Source organism: Haliotis rubra, unplaced genomic scaffold (genome assembly GCF_003918875.1).
Source record: "Haliotis rubra isolate DU_JTF1 unplaced genomic scaffold, ASM391887v1 Scf167, whole genome shotgun sequence".
NCBI lineage: Eukaryota > Metazoa > Mollusca > Gastropoda > Lepetellida > Haliotidae > Haliotis > Haliotis rubra.
In genome coordinates, this window is record NW_025765636.1 from 888,421 (window position 1) to 902,784 (window position 14,364).

Here is a 14,364-nt window from a genome sequence, read left to right on the forward strand (position 1 = left end):
TGGCATTACACTTGTGGTTTTATTCCCATGTTTGACAGGTCCAGGTTCAGTTATTTACAATCTTCAACTCATATCTGACATGTGGCCTAAGGCAACATTCACCCACTCGTCTTTGCGAAATGCACCATGAGTCAATACATAAATGGTTTAGTTGAATGTGGGTAAAGGTGAGTCCATGCGAGCTCCTTCAAACCGGGACTGGAAAACATGCATTGTTCGAACCTTGGCTCCGTACCAGGCTATTTATTAACATCATCGTCAGTGTTGTTTACGTCTTCTCTTACACTACCTCTCGTATATTAACATGGATATACACAAGATGTAGACTGCGCTCGCCATGTGCAAACTATTTGCAATATCATCCCTTAAACATTCTTCGAAGCCGCATAGATTAAAGCTTAGTCTCTGAATATTTATAATTTTGACAGTAACAAATAATCACATTTAAATTGAAAAGGAGCCCCAGTTAGATGGGAAATTAAGATCCAGAGGGAATCTAGACTTGCTTCATTTGGGGCTTTAGCATTGCAAGGAGGGCTAGGAACTAGGAAGTGGATAAAATAATGCGGACCAGGGACTGTGAGACAGGCTAGTAGTGGCATGGAACAGTTAGGTAGAGACCTCAAATCTCATTAAATCAAGTACCTACTGTGGAGATCGAGAATATAAGTGAGTTCACTAGTGCGACAATAACTTGGTGAGTATTTAGTATCGTAGTTTATAAATAACACTCACGCGCCGTTAACGTATTCCAGCTTGATCTCATGTAAAGGGAGACATGCATGCTAAATCTGAATCAAATGTCAACTTCTGTTTGATAAGGTCTCCTATATAAACGTTTAGTCGAATAAACTCGAGTCATGTCAAGTCCAGATTGGCGGTACAGACGGTTTGAACAGTCAACAGCTCCCTCACGAAGAATAGGTTGGTCTGAAACGGCCATTAAACGCATTTAGCCTCTCACTACGTAAAAAGCGTGCGCGTGGAATGGTACAAACATCACACAGTCCGTGAAAAAAGTTGCATTTTAGTAATTCTTCTTACGCACAGCGAACGTAAAACTGTGAAGCCATTGAGCAGATGTGTCCCTCACTGGAAGCAGACGATAAGTAAACCGAAACCCACACTAACCAAACGAAATTAGCCCCGGCGATAACTTCAGAAGTTCCTGTCAGGAGAGAAATACGCCAGGTAACTCCTTCAAGCCAGGGGTGTCATCATAGCTCAACATTTTCGGAGCTTTTCACTCTCGTCTGCTTTTTCCCGCCTTTCGCCCACTATCGTCTGCTATGCTGAAGCAGAAGTGGGGAGATCGTCTGTTGCAAACAGCCCGCCACATTTAGCAGCTTTGTGCTGGGCGCAGTGGTGGCACATGTTCGTTTGTGGAACGGTATACCTACATGCACAGTAAGTTCGTTTTGTTTATTTTTAGGCCTGGGCTATTTTCAACCTGGTCTTTGAAACGTTGAAAAAAGGGTTTTGTCAATTTTACGTCGGGTTTCAATTTGGAGTAGATTTTAACCAAATGTCTCTCTTATTATCAAATATCATTGGTGATACTCATATATGAATGACTTCATTGCATTTAATAATTCATCGTTGATATTTCGTCTCCCCAGACGCTGGATTTTATAGATACGTGAATGCTTCTCTCTGATGGTAATGGAGTTGCGTTGAGTTAATTAGATGTACATAGTGATTAGTGAATCATGCATTCATGAATACGCCCTTTCACCAAAACAGAGCTCTGGAGATACAACAGTAGGTTCAGTGTAGCGTGTCTGGTCAGAATATTTATTGCTGACACACGCAGTGAGCTTATTTACGAGGCATTCTTGAAATACATTATTTAAATCGCATACATGTCATTCCGTTATCAAATTTCTCATCCTACAAATTGATATTATTGTTTGATATTTGTAATTGTTTTGTCATTATTCTGATGAAAAATATGATCTGTTAAAACGCTCACAAAATGTCTCTAATCGTGAATCTTCTGTGTCATTGAATATGTATTCAATGATTAGGATAATGTGAAAACTGTTGCCGTGAGTCGGTGTTTAGAAGGAGTGTATGTGTGTTCAAGATGAATCAGCAGATGATTAACCCAGGAAGTAGGCACACAGTTATATAATGATTATAGGTGATTTTTCTACCTGTAGCAATGCCACTGGTATTTAAACCCAAATCAAATGGCATACGAATCTTGATGTGAGTGAGTATAGTTTTACGCCGCTTTTAGCAATATTCTGGCAATATCACGGCAGGGGACACCAGCAATTGGCTTCACACATGTGGGGAATCGAACCCGGGTCTTCGGCGTGACGAGCGAACGCTTTAACCACTAGACTACCCCACCGCCCCCGAATCTTGAAGAATCCATCTCCTTGTCAATGTAGTAATATACTCTGATATTGAACGTTTTGGAATATCATAATTAACACCTGTCTTTGGTCATTTTGGAGCTAGATGGCGCAACAGTTTCGACTTCAAGAATTCCGTAGAGGAATTTCAGAGACTCGCAATACTGCAGCTACGTAATTATTAGAGCTGGGGTTATAAGTTCACGTTAATTGTCAGGTAGAATCATGTCAGCAGCAAAACTGTCTTCGTTGGTTTCTCGAAATTCGTGAACGTCTACGAGCTCGGTCCTTGAAGCTTCATTCCCACTTAAAGTTACGTACCCTTCTAACAATATAGAACGAACTTCTAAAACTTCTAAAAGTCGCGCCCAAACTTCTTGTACTTCCCAACTTCTAAAATGCCACTCAAAGAAGGTCCCTTCTAAGTCTAAAACAATTTTCAAAGCAGTGTTGATGGATCTTTAATCTGTAAGGGGCGTTGGTATTGCCTAGTGGTTAAAGCGTTCACTCGTCACGCCGAAGTTCGGGTTCGATTCCTCACATGGGTACAATGTGTGAAGCCCACTTTTGGTGTCCCCAGCCGTGATATTGCTGGAATATTCCTAAAAGTGGCGAAAACTAAACTCACTCACTCTAACATGTAAATTGTTCTCGTCACGGATGAAATATTTAAATTCTTAGTATACATTTATATCTGAAAATGAAAGCTTAAAAATCTAGCAAACACAATCCACAGATAAATGCAATGGCATCTTGAACCCAAGGTGTGAAACTATTAATCTGCGCGTCTCTGGTGGCGTTTGAACTTCAGATATACATATGTTAACACTCTGTTGTCAATCAGTGTCTGTGCCTTCCCGATCCTGGTACATAAATGATCCTGATCACATTATCCAGTCAATCTTAACATTTACCTTCAATTACATCATTAACTCGAGTATAAGTCGGCCATAATCCCCTCTCTTGGATGTAGGGTTAACTAGCTGTATAGCTTATTGCCTAACACATAGGACATATTTACAGACATCTTTGTATCCGTGTTATAATCCTTATAGAGTTATTCTTGACACATATACAAATTAATCTGACATATTTGCTGTAAGGAGATCGGATTAACCCATTAGGCAACGCTCAGGTTGTAGGCAAACGGGGACGGTCGTTAATGCGTTGCATCAAGGCCTTCAGGGAACAACACACTAAACGTTCTGAGATGATGTTATGTGTCATTTCGACATCTGGGTTTATAGTCAATCAGTTTATTCTAAATTGGTTGTCTGAAATATATGATTAGTGACAGATCGGTGAGTATACTTTTCATATACCCCGTACGATTAGTGAGTGAGTGAGTGAGTTTTATCCCTCTTTTATCAGTAGCACAAGCCATACCATGGCGTACAATCCAAAGAATTGGCTTGATACACTGTACATGTGTTGCAAATGAAACATTGGTCTTAGGCGTAACCTGAGAAGTAAGCGATGTACCACTACCTAAAAGATAGGTTTTGACATCTTCATCTGCATTTATAATTATAAAGATTCATTCGTTCCCTAGAAGTGCTGATATTGAGACTTCATAAAAATATTTACTACAGTTTGAAAACTGATCGACTCTCAATACCTACCTATCGATAGTATTTTTAATATTTTAAGCACAGTTAAAAACTACATATTTCGATGCACCATATTTGACCATTATGCAAACTAACCTGTCCTTATGGAGCTATTTGTGTGGTAGAGAGCCAAGTTCACTGAGTACCCCATATCCAGCACACTGAGTCTAATGGTCCACAAGCTACTAAGGGGATCGAGTGGTCAAGCTCTCTGACTTGGTTGACACATGTCATCGGTTCCCAATTGTTGATGTTGATCACTGGATTGCCTGGTCCATACTTGATTATTTACAGACCGCCGCCATATAGCTGGAATATTGCTGAATGCGGCGTAAAACTGAACTCACACACACCTAATGTGCCGCGATGGTTGTTCATTAACATTACAGGGGCAGTGGGGTAGCCCGGTGGTTAAAGCGTTCGCTCGTCCCGCCGAAGACCCGAGTTCGATTCGCCCATTGGTAAAATGTGTGATGCCAATTTCTGGTGTCCCCACTGTGATATTCAATTGCTAGTATATTGCCAAAAGCGGCGTAAAACCATACTCACTCATTACATTACAGTAATTGTTGAAAAGCGGTGGTGGTCTTTTGGCAAAAGCGTTCTCTCGACACGCTGAAAACCGGGTTCGATTCCATAGTACCATAGACCTTTAAATAAACGTTCATTTTATGGTCTCTGACAGAACAGACCGTTATTCTCATCCGTAGCAGCTGCACGCGTTATACCGTGTTCCTTAGTCTGTCTCACAGTCCCTGAACCACATTAATTTCCCTAGCTTACCTTTCTGCAGTGCTAAAGCCCTCATCTCTGGTCTCCTGGGGCTCCTTTTCAATATAAATGAGCTGTTTGTTACTATCAAAATTATATATATTCAGAGACTAAGCCTTAGTCTACGTGTTCCTAATTATGTCCCGATCCCAAACGTGTTATGACTGAAACCGGAAACCTGCCCATGTCCTTGACCCCGACCCGCATCGTGTCTATTGCATAACTGGCTGATGGCTATCTGCAGGAGAAGCATGTAATATATTCCATGGCATTACGTACGAAGTTGGCACGCCTTGTCGATTTCATGTGCAAGATGTCGATTTCACGTGATGTATATTTCCCTTTCCCTCCAGCTGAATGCAATATGAGCGAGGAATATGCCATTGCGATGTGGTATATATCATACTACCAGCAGTGAAAATGGTATCATTATGTAGTTATAGTCCGTTTCTCAGAGAACATTGAAGTCGAAATGTAAAGAAAGGTATTCATGTCTTAAATCTATAAATACATCGAAGGGCAAAGAAAAGTATTCATGTTTCAGATTACTAGATTCATATTTACTGTCTCATGCAACTGATCCATGCTTCATGCACTCACTGTCAAAGCCTGTACGTTCTGCAGAAAAGGTTTTGTCGACTCATCGAAAGTTCCAAATGGCAAAGGTTGGGATATTATGTTTTGATTGTAACTAAAATAGGCTCGTCACTTAAAGGTTAACTCTCGTAGGTTCAGCTGTAACAAGCGAGTTCTATGATGTATATGCTGGTTGACTGGTATACGCATTAAGAGGACGGAAAAAGGTTTGGTTAATGGCTTGTATCATGCGTTCAAGGGTTCAGATTAAACAGATCTCTGATGATACACTGTGGTACTGCTATTCCGTGAGGGTCTGGGATAGAACTGATCTTCAGCAACCTATGCCTGGTAAGAGGCGACTAACGGGATAGGGTTGTCATCCTCGCTGACTTGGTTGACACATGTCATCGTGTCCCAGTTGCGTAGATCGATGCTCATGCTGTTGATCACTGGATTGTCTGGTCTCGAGTATTTGCAGACCGCCGCCATATAGCTGGAATATTGCTGAGAGCGGCGTTAAACAACAAATCAACCAACCAACCTATTCAGGTAAGGGGTGTTAGGGAAGGGTAGGCGTTAACGCGTCCAAGTCCTGGGTTCGATTCCCCGCCTATACTAGTATATATAAGTTCATTTCTGGTGGTGTATTTCGTGACATATTCACTTATTCACTTTTCAAGTACGTGTATGTTGGTAGGTTTCGACCTAAAGGATATGTTTGAGATAAAACATAAAGTCTGTTTTTAATGAAATGTACGTTTGTTCATATCATATTTGGAGCGGTGGGGTAGCCTAGTGGTTAAAGCGTTCGCTCGTCACGCTGAAGACCCGGGTTCGATTCCCCACATGGGTACAATGTGTGAAGGTCATTTTTGATGTCCGTCGCTGTGATATTGCTGGAATATTGCTAAAAGCGGCGTAAAACCAAACCATACTAATATCATATATATTTAGTGCAGACATATTCTCTGATACGTATTGTAACACTACTTACAATGATAATGACCAATACATTCATATGCTACAAAAACGCAGAAAGTATGTAAAAAATATATAATATATGCATACTTTCTGAAGTGAACTATGTTCTTTCTGTAAGCAAAACAATCCTTATACTAGATAATATAAGTGATGCATTCCAAATTCTCGAGAGATCAAACAGATAACATAAATGATTTTTCAACATATAGGAAATGACTGACATCTCCACTTAAACCTTATCATATTTCCTTAAGAACCACAACCGGTGTTAAATATGACGTAATCAGTGTGTCTATGTAATGTTAATTAACAACTAACGTGTTTAATTACCGCGCGATGTTCCGCCACCCACGTGTTGATATCAACATCTGTGAAATAGACAACACCCTGCTGATTTCATTACCGTGTCCAATGTGGAGTCGCCATGTTCATTTCAGTAATACGTTTACTTACTGCGCCGACTGTGTGGATTAACTAAGCGTGGGATGGCGTCTATTGCGGTATGTTATGAGTCAGGATGAAATGGAGTGAAATGAACAAGACGCACGTCAACGCTATTCTGGCGAATAAACAAATGTCAACATTGTCCACGTGTATAGATGCTTGGTGCTAGCAGATGGGTTGTCGATCTGTCTGATGTCTGTCGATGTCGGGGATACAGGTATTTCTTAACAAGGCGGGAGGAATGGTAGACCCTTTAGAAAGAATGTGAACGTTTCTTTGTTAGTTCTTGAATGTCTCACTCAGCAATAGGCTTGTATATTGCGGCGGTCTGTAAATGACAATCCAATGATCAATGGCATGAGCATTGATCTACGCAATTAGGATACGATGACCCCCTTTAGTTGCCTCTTACGACAAGCATGTGTAGTTGAAGACTTAGTCTGCCTCACAGTCCCTGAACCACATTATTTTCCCTACTGCCAAGCCTCTCTGCAGTGCCAAAGCCCTCAATAAAGCAAGTCTAGATTTCCTCAGGTTCAGGTTCTGAATCTCTGGTCTCCCTAGAGCTCCTTTTCAATATAAATGGGCTTGTTTGTTACTATCCAAATTATATATATTCAGAGACTAAGCCTTAGTCTATTGAAGACTGTAAACGCTTTACTCAAACAAGACGCTTTCTCTATACTGATGACGACAGAATAACCTTAACTCGAAAGCATGTGATAAAATATGATCTGATGTCACATTCTTGTCATTTTCTAGAATTCTAATGACCGTATCCCGTTTTCTCGGTATGTGTATGAGGCATTGTTACGTAAATGTGTTGTCAATTTCGACATTGAGTTGCGCCATTGTCTTGTCAATTTCGACATAAAGGTTTAAAATAGCTATTCAGTTTTTCTCGACATATAATAAATGGCGATGTAAGGACGTTGTACTATCAGTTTCGATATACGGAAATTTCGTGTGATAAAGACGAACCCTACCAGTAGTAGCTGACTGTAATACAAATCGTATTTCAAATTAAACAAGCAAGTAATGTTTTTAGAACATAACGTAGCAGTATGTTTCGTGATGTATTCCATTTTCCCATTTCCTGTACCAAGAGATAATCAGCCCGAGGATATTTACAATGTGAGACGACTATCAACCTCAGGTTTGCTCTGGACGTGTAAATATACTCATGGAAACAAATAAGGGAACACATGAAAGTGAAAATGTTCCTATATTTTTACCGGGATTCTTCGCATGCTTTGTATTGCAATGTGACTGAAATTCTGGAAATAAAATAATAGAATACTTGACTTTCGTGTGTTCCCTTATTTATTTCCATGAGTATATATGTCCATACTCCCAGCAGTTAGTCCCCATTTTACCAGCCCTTCCCAATGACATTGAATACGCTTGATTCACCATAACATTCAACGTTCATAGTTTAAACTAGCATCTCAATATCCTCCATGTATTTCTGCAAAGATACATTTTGTATTACGTAAGGTGTAAACATTGATCCTAAAGGATCTGGCTGAAAGGTCCTACGAGAATCACTATCGTTCAGTCTGGTCTGTCAGTCTCTTCCCTCGCTCGATTTATTGTCTGTGGGGATGGTTGTATATGTCTATCTGCTGAAGGCGTCTACGTACGCCATCAGCGGATGACTCCAGTGGTCATTATTCTTAGTAGCATGTGTCGTGGTGGAGATTGCAGGAAGACGTAACAGCAATTTACAAATGCCTTCTAGCATGTGTCTGATTGGAAACACATTTCCACTCTCGTCAACACCATTGAAATAATTGAACGAAGCGAAAGAGACGAATCACTTGTACGTTTACACGAAAATATATACGTGTCCAATTCGTTTCTTCTCTTATTTCCTACTTTAACATTTCCTCGCCCCCAGGGTGTGAAATCAGTCGTGGAAAGGTTATAGATTTAGCCATAACGTCAAACGCTACGTATTCATATAAACACACGTCAGACAGGCGGCTTACATCGACTACAGGGATGTTAACATGGTATACACAGACTTCTCATGTATAAACCATATCTGTTTACAGAACAAATATGTAATTATCACATCAACGCTCTGGTGTATTCTATGGTAATACAGTAAGTTATGACTCTATATCGTGCGGTGGAAAGTCATCAAAAGGTATCGATAACATTAACAACAAGGCAGGCTTTCCCACTTAAGGGCCTGAGTTGTGGTATTCTTCTCCCTACTCTGGTGAACAATAGTCTTTGACATTTACCGCCCGAGTCTTGAGACGTCTAAATGCGCCGATTCAGTGGTTAGGAAGTTGTTAGTTCCTTTGGCCGAGAACCGCTCATCAAAGCACTGAAGTGAACAATGTGTAGGGCTGTAGGTATCTACAGGGACATGACATTAAGGCCTGTAGACGGATTGGTATTAAGTACTGACAGCATTGTGTCCGTGGTGCACGTGTTAGTGTACTTTAACGACGGAAGCGGTGATCGGTTTTTAATTGTTGTCTGCATGTACAGAGCTATCATTAAGTATACCTGCTCTGTCTGAAGAACGGCTTGATCCAGAACACAGTGTGTGTCTCGTGCCATGTGTTTGTCTCTAAGTCAGATTCGGGGGTTGGGGCAGTGGGCCAGAATGTGCCAATTGTACTCAGTGCTTGTACCTTGATCAGATTGACTGAGACACAGATTGTGCCCTCTTTTGTCGCTTGGTCGGGTTCTGTGGGGACTGAGACTCAGAATGTGCCCCCTGTGTTTGTTGCTCGATCAGGTTCTGTTTTGACGGAGACACAGCATGTGCCCCTGTATTTGTCGCTAGATCAGGTTCTGTTTTGACGGAGACACAGCCTGTGCCCCCTGTATGTGTCGCTAGATCAGGGTCTGTGGGGACTGAAACACGGAATGTGCCCCTCTGTCGCTAGATCATATTCAGTGGGGACTGAAACACAGCCTGCGCCCCCTGTGTTTGTAGCGCCCTGTGCTCCCTCCGCTAGTATTTCGCCCCTGTGTTTGTAGTTAGATCAGGGTCTGTGGGGACTGAAGCACGGAATGTGCCCCCTCTGTCGCTAGATCATATTCAGTGGGGACTGAAACACAGCCTGCGCCCCTGTGCTTGTAGTTAGATCAGGTTCTGTGGGGACTGAAACACGGAATGTGCCCCCTGTGTTTGTCCCGAGATCCAATTCAGTGGGGACTGAAACACTGAAAATATAACTAGTCTTTATACCAGTAACACGAGTCAATAAAAAACGGAGTAAATCAAACGTAAATATATCATTTGGAAGTAACTCTGTGGAATTCGGTTGGTGTTCCACACAATCGTGCTCTATTTACGTTCTTGGGTCCATAAACTGACAAAGTATGTCACGCCCACCAACGGAGTTTTGTTTCCTGGTTGGCTGAAGATCATACTGACCGACCCGTGAAGATCCGGGGTAGAATAGGTCTTCAGCAACCCATGCTTGTCACAGAAGGCGAATAACGGGATCGGGTGGTCAGGCTCGACTTGGTTGACACATGTCATCGGTTCCCAATTGCGCAGATCGATGTTCATGATGTTGATCACTGGATTGTCTGGTCCAGACTCGATTATTTACAGACCGCCACCATATAGCTGGGATATTGCTGAGTGTGGCGTAAAACTGAACTCACTCATACTGATCTGTATAGCGAGTTTATTAACCGGTTGATCACCATTATGCAGCGATGAACCAGGACAAGGCGTCAACTTTCCGGCGTAATATACACAAGTGATTAAGGGCTCATTTTACGACAGGTCCCGAGTTTCATGCTCAAGTATTAACTTTATTGTTACAGCTATTACAACTTAGTACAAACACACAACAGAGACCGGCTTTTAGTCTGTCATACAGACCCTGAAACAAATATACCTAATACAGCCCATGTAAGTCTAGAATATGTGGAAAGTCCAGATTTCCACAGTTTCAGACTGAAAATAAAGTCTCCGGACTACTTTTTATTATAATTAATGACTATATTTTAGAAATGTTTTTTTCCGTAAAATATGTTAGTTCAGAGACAAGATGTTAATCTAACCAGCTTTGCGGTCGTAGATTCTCCACTACATTATTTTCTCATCTATTGTTTAACTCATACGTACAACAAACGTAGCCCTCTCGTAAATGGTGTGTAGGTTCCGCAAAGCGAGCTTAGCGATAAGATGGTCTTAACTCCATATTGTTACATTGTCCTACCATCCGTACCGCTACCTGTGTTTTTCTGAATTTCCTTATAAAAAAATCGATCGCAGGTTTGCTACTGTTGTGACGCCCGTTGTTTGACGTAGATGTACGGACGTCGTAGCGCTAAGAACGCTTTGTGAAACGGGGTCTAATGATGAACAGTTCCGTTTAGCAGGCAGCACGTGTATAAATGTCTGGCACGTGGACGGTGTTTATCAATAAGCACTATCAGTTTATGGTTTGGGATAAACGGGAACTGAGCCATTTGTCTCAGTCTGTCTGGCTGTTTGTTTGTGGATGTCATTACGCAGAATTAACTGCTATATGTTTGCGTTAAACCGGTCTTAATGGCAATACATAAAGGGCAATATCAGAAGAGTAATTGCCTCTAAATGTTTTTGGTTAAGCAATGACAGTGATTCCTCTCATATATGACAGCACTTTAGAGGATGTAAACAAGCCCATTATGTGGCATGGTGAAGTAACAAGAGTGGGTGAGATGGATTTAAGACGACTTATATCAGGTGTGGCACGTTAATGGGGGGAGGAAACCCCGAAGTCATTCAGGTGTCAGACGTTTACCACTTTGATGAAACCCTTGAGTGAGTGAGTAAGGGTTTACGCCGCTTTTAGCAATATTCCAGCAATATCACGGTAGCGGACACCAGAAATGGGCTTCACACATTGTACCCATGTGGGGAATCGAACCCGGGTTTTCGGCGTGATGTGCGAACGCTTTAACCGCTACCCCATCGCCCCGATGAAACCCTTGAAAATGGAGCTGACAAATCTAGAAACAATCTAGGTTTCTGGAATGTCCACGAGGCGCAACCTTCCACAACGATTTGCTGGCACTCTAGACGACTGGTTCACAAGTGCACTCTGAAGTGTCCTGAGAGGAGAGAGATTATGAGAATGTTTCCATCAAAGTAATAAAGCACCACAGAATAGTTTTACGAACAACAGAGTTCCCTGGAAGATTGCTTTGAAGAAACGTCTGCAGTGAAAGTTCCGTATAGTTTCACACCGTCCAATATTCGCCTGGACAATGGCTACTTGTTGGCTATGTTGAGTGTATTCAAGGGACATTACTACGAACCCACGATTTGTAAACGGGGAAATCATTTTCATGATGACTTTTTCGCCGAACAGTGCAAGCTTTGTGGGAGAGGATTGTGTTTTCACAACGTCTGACTTCGAAGATTGTGTATAAGCGTTGCCCAACGGCGCGGATAGTTGTTCGTGCTGTCACCCACTCGTTCCTAAGACTCTTGACTGCATACATTCCCCAAACAGACCACCGCCCCTTACAACCTCAAAACACACACACCCCTCACACTCGCACCCTCAAAATAAATTAAAATGAAACTTTTAAAAAACAATACGTACATTTTGAAATACCTTCGTATTATTGCAAAACGCCTGTACACCTTTGTTTGATTGTGAAATTGTCACCATCTACTTCCCCATCACACCCCCGTCTAGTTTGTCAAACAGACCCTAAAACAAATATAGCCAAGAAAGCCCGTGCAAGTCTAGAATAAGTGTGGCAAGTCTAAATTTCCACAGTTTCTGAAAATGAAGAACGTCTCAGGGCTCATTTCATTATATTGTATTTTTACTATGAACTACTTTTTCTGTAAAATATGTTTATTTCAGAGACTAGTTGTTAGTTTAACCCTTTCCACCCCCAGCACCACCTTTGCATTAAAATGCAATAATGCATACCATTGCACATGCATTACATTAGTTGTCCTTTGAACGTTGTTAAATGCTAATTCCTCCACATCATCTTCATCTTTAAAATCTTTCAATCGCCATGTTAACCTAATTCCTTCATACTTCACACCACTGAGGTCAACTATGAGAATTCAGGCCCAAGGCGTTTCCAGAAGCAACAGTCATCTGCCTTCATCTCACCCAGCCAGCCTTTCCCCGAAACAACATGGCGGGCCGTGTCTGTGACAATGGCCTCCACGTTCCGACTTCCTACATTGGCGTGGCAGTGTGTGCCGGACATGTCAGCACCAGTTGTTGATGGATTGCACGCGACTGACCAGCAACCGGACATATGAATAGTCGGCAGTGTCGGGATCGATAGGCTTAATGGACAAAGCGTCTCAAAGGGGCGCTTGACCTGTGTCACATCGACAGATTCTACAACGGACAGATTTTTTTATTGCTGACCATATTGAATTACTTTGATATAGCGGTTTGACATGCCAGTACATATTTCATCCCTACCGTTTCTCACTTTGGCATTAAGGAACATGGTATCCACGTGTTTCATTCAAGAAAGGCGTTGATGTCCAGGTTTATGCATGGCGGTGATCTGAGGGCTGAGGCCGTGAATAATACGACGCCATTGTGTCTGAGAGAGACCAGTCGTTAAATACTCACTGAGAGTTCTGACGGTTATGTACCAATGCCAGTCAAATACAAAATTATATAAATTTAGTCCTCTATTAATTAAAGTGAAATAGAGGACATTTTTGTGTCAAAACATGTTCTGATTTTAACGTATTTATTTTTATTTTTTTAATCAACATCACCACTGAAATGTGTGGCTGTGGCTCTACCAGGACCCGTTTCTCGTGGGTTCTGATGACACGTTGGTGCCAACCATGTACATATGTTTGTAGGTACCAAACCAGTGCCCTCTACTTTAACTCAAAGAATAAACATAGTCAATCAATATCAGTTTGAAAATACATCCCCATTCAATACTCTTTGACATCAAACACGTTATGTATTTTCATATATTCTAGCGTCCTGTGTAACAGAGATCAAACGTATTGTTTCACACAGAACATATTAATCTTGTCTCTGTTTGAAATGATACCATACATGTGTAACTGGACACAAACGTATCCTTTGATGTGGTTATTTCCGTTGAAAAAAGCTGCTGTCAAATCGACAATGAGCATCAAATCAAATCAAAACACGTTATTCAATACATTACAAAAACAAGCGACGAATATGGAAGCATGAATGTAATAGTTAACCTTATAATATACATTCATAATTGATCATTCAACGCGATAGTGTGAGTACGGGTGCGCTATATTCTATAATTTACTTGAATTAAAGACTATATTTACTTAAGGAAATTAGTCATGGTTATTACAAATCAGATAAGTGATCCTTTCCCTAATTTAACTCCCCCTCCCTACCCCCACCCCCTCCCTCCAACCCTATCGCCCGGGGCTTTAATCACAACGTTCTCTGATCCAATTTGGATACAAACAATCTTGGATTTTACTCGCTAATGATTTCCCTGGATTAATACTGCGTATAGCTTTGATGTGTAAGAGATGGGCCCATGCTTAGGGGACGTGTCCTGATTTGTCTGTGGAGTAGAACATCCTTTTAATCCTCTATCGGAAAATTGGTCCATTTGTCCGCCGAAAAGTGTTATTATTTCGT

General features: G+C 41.4%; 1 protein-coding gene across 1 annotated transcript in view; it reads left to right on the plus strand.

Annotated features, from left to right (window-relative positions):
* Nucleotides 1–1,117: 1,117 nt before the first annotated feature.
* LOC124272188 overlaps nt 1,118–14,364 on the plus strand; it is a 78,796-nt gene continuing 65,549 nt past the window's right edge. Inside the window, exon 1 of the mRNA XM_046707327.1 lies at nt 1,118–1,407. The gene's annotated coding sequence lies outside the window, so the exon portion shown is untranslated. The remainder of the gene's footprint in view (nt 1,408–14,364) is intronic.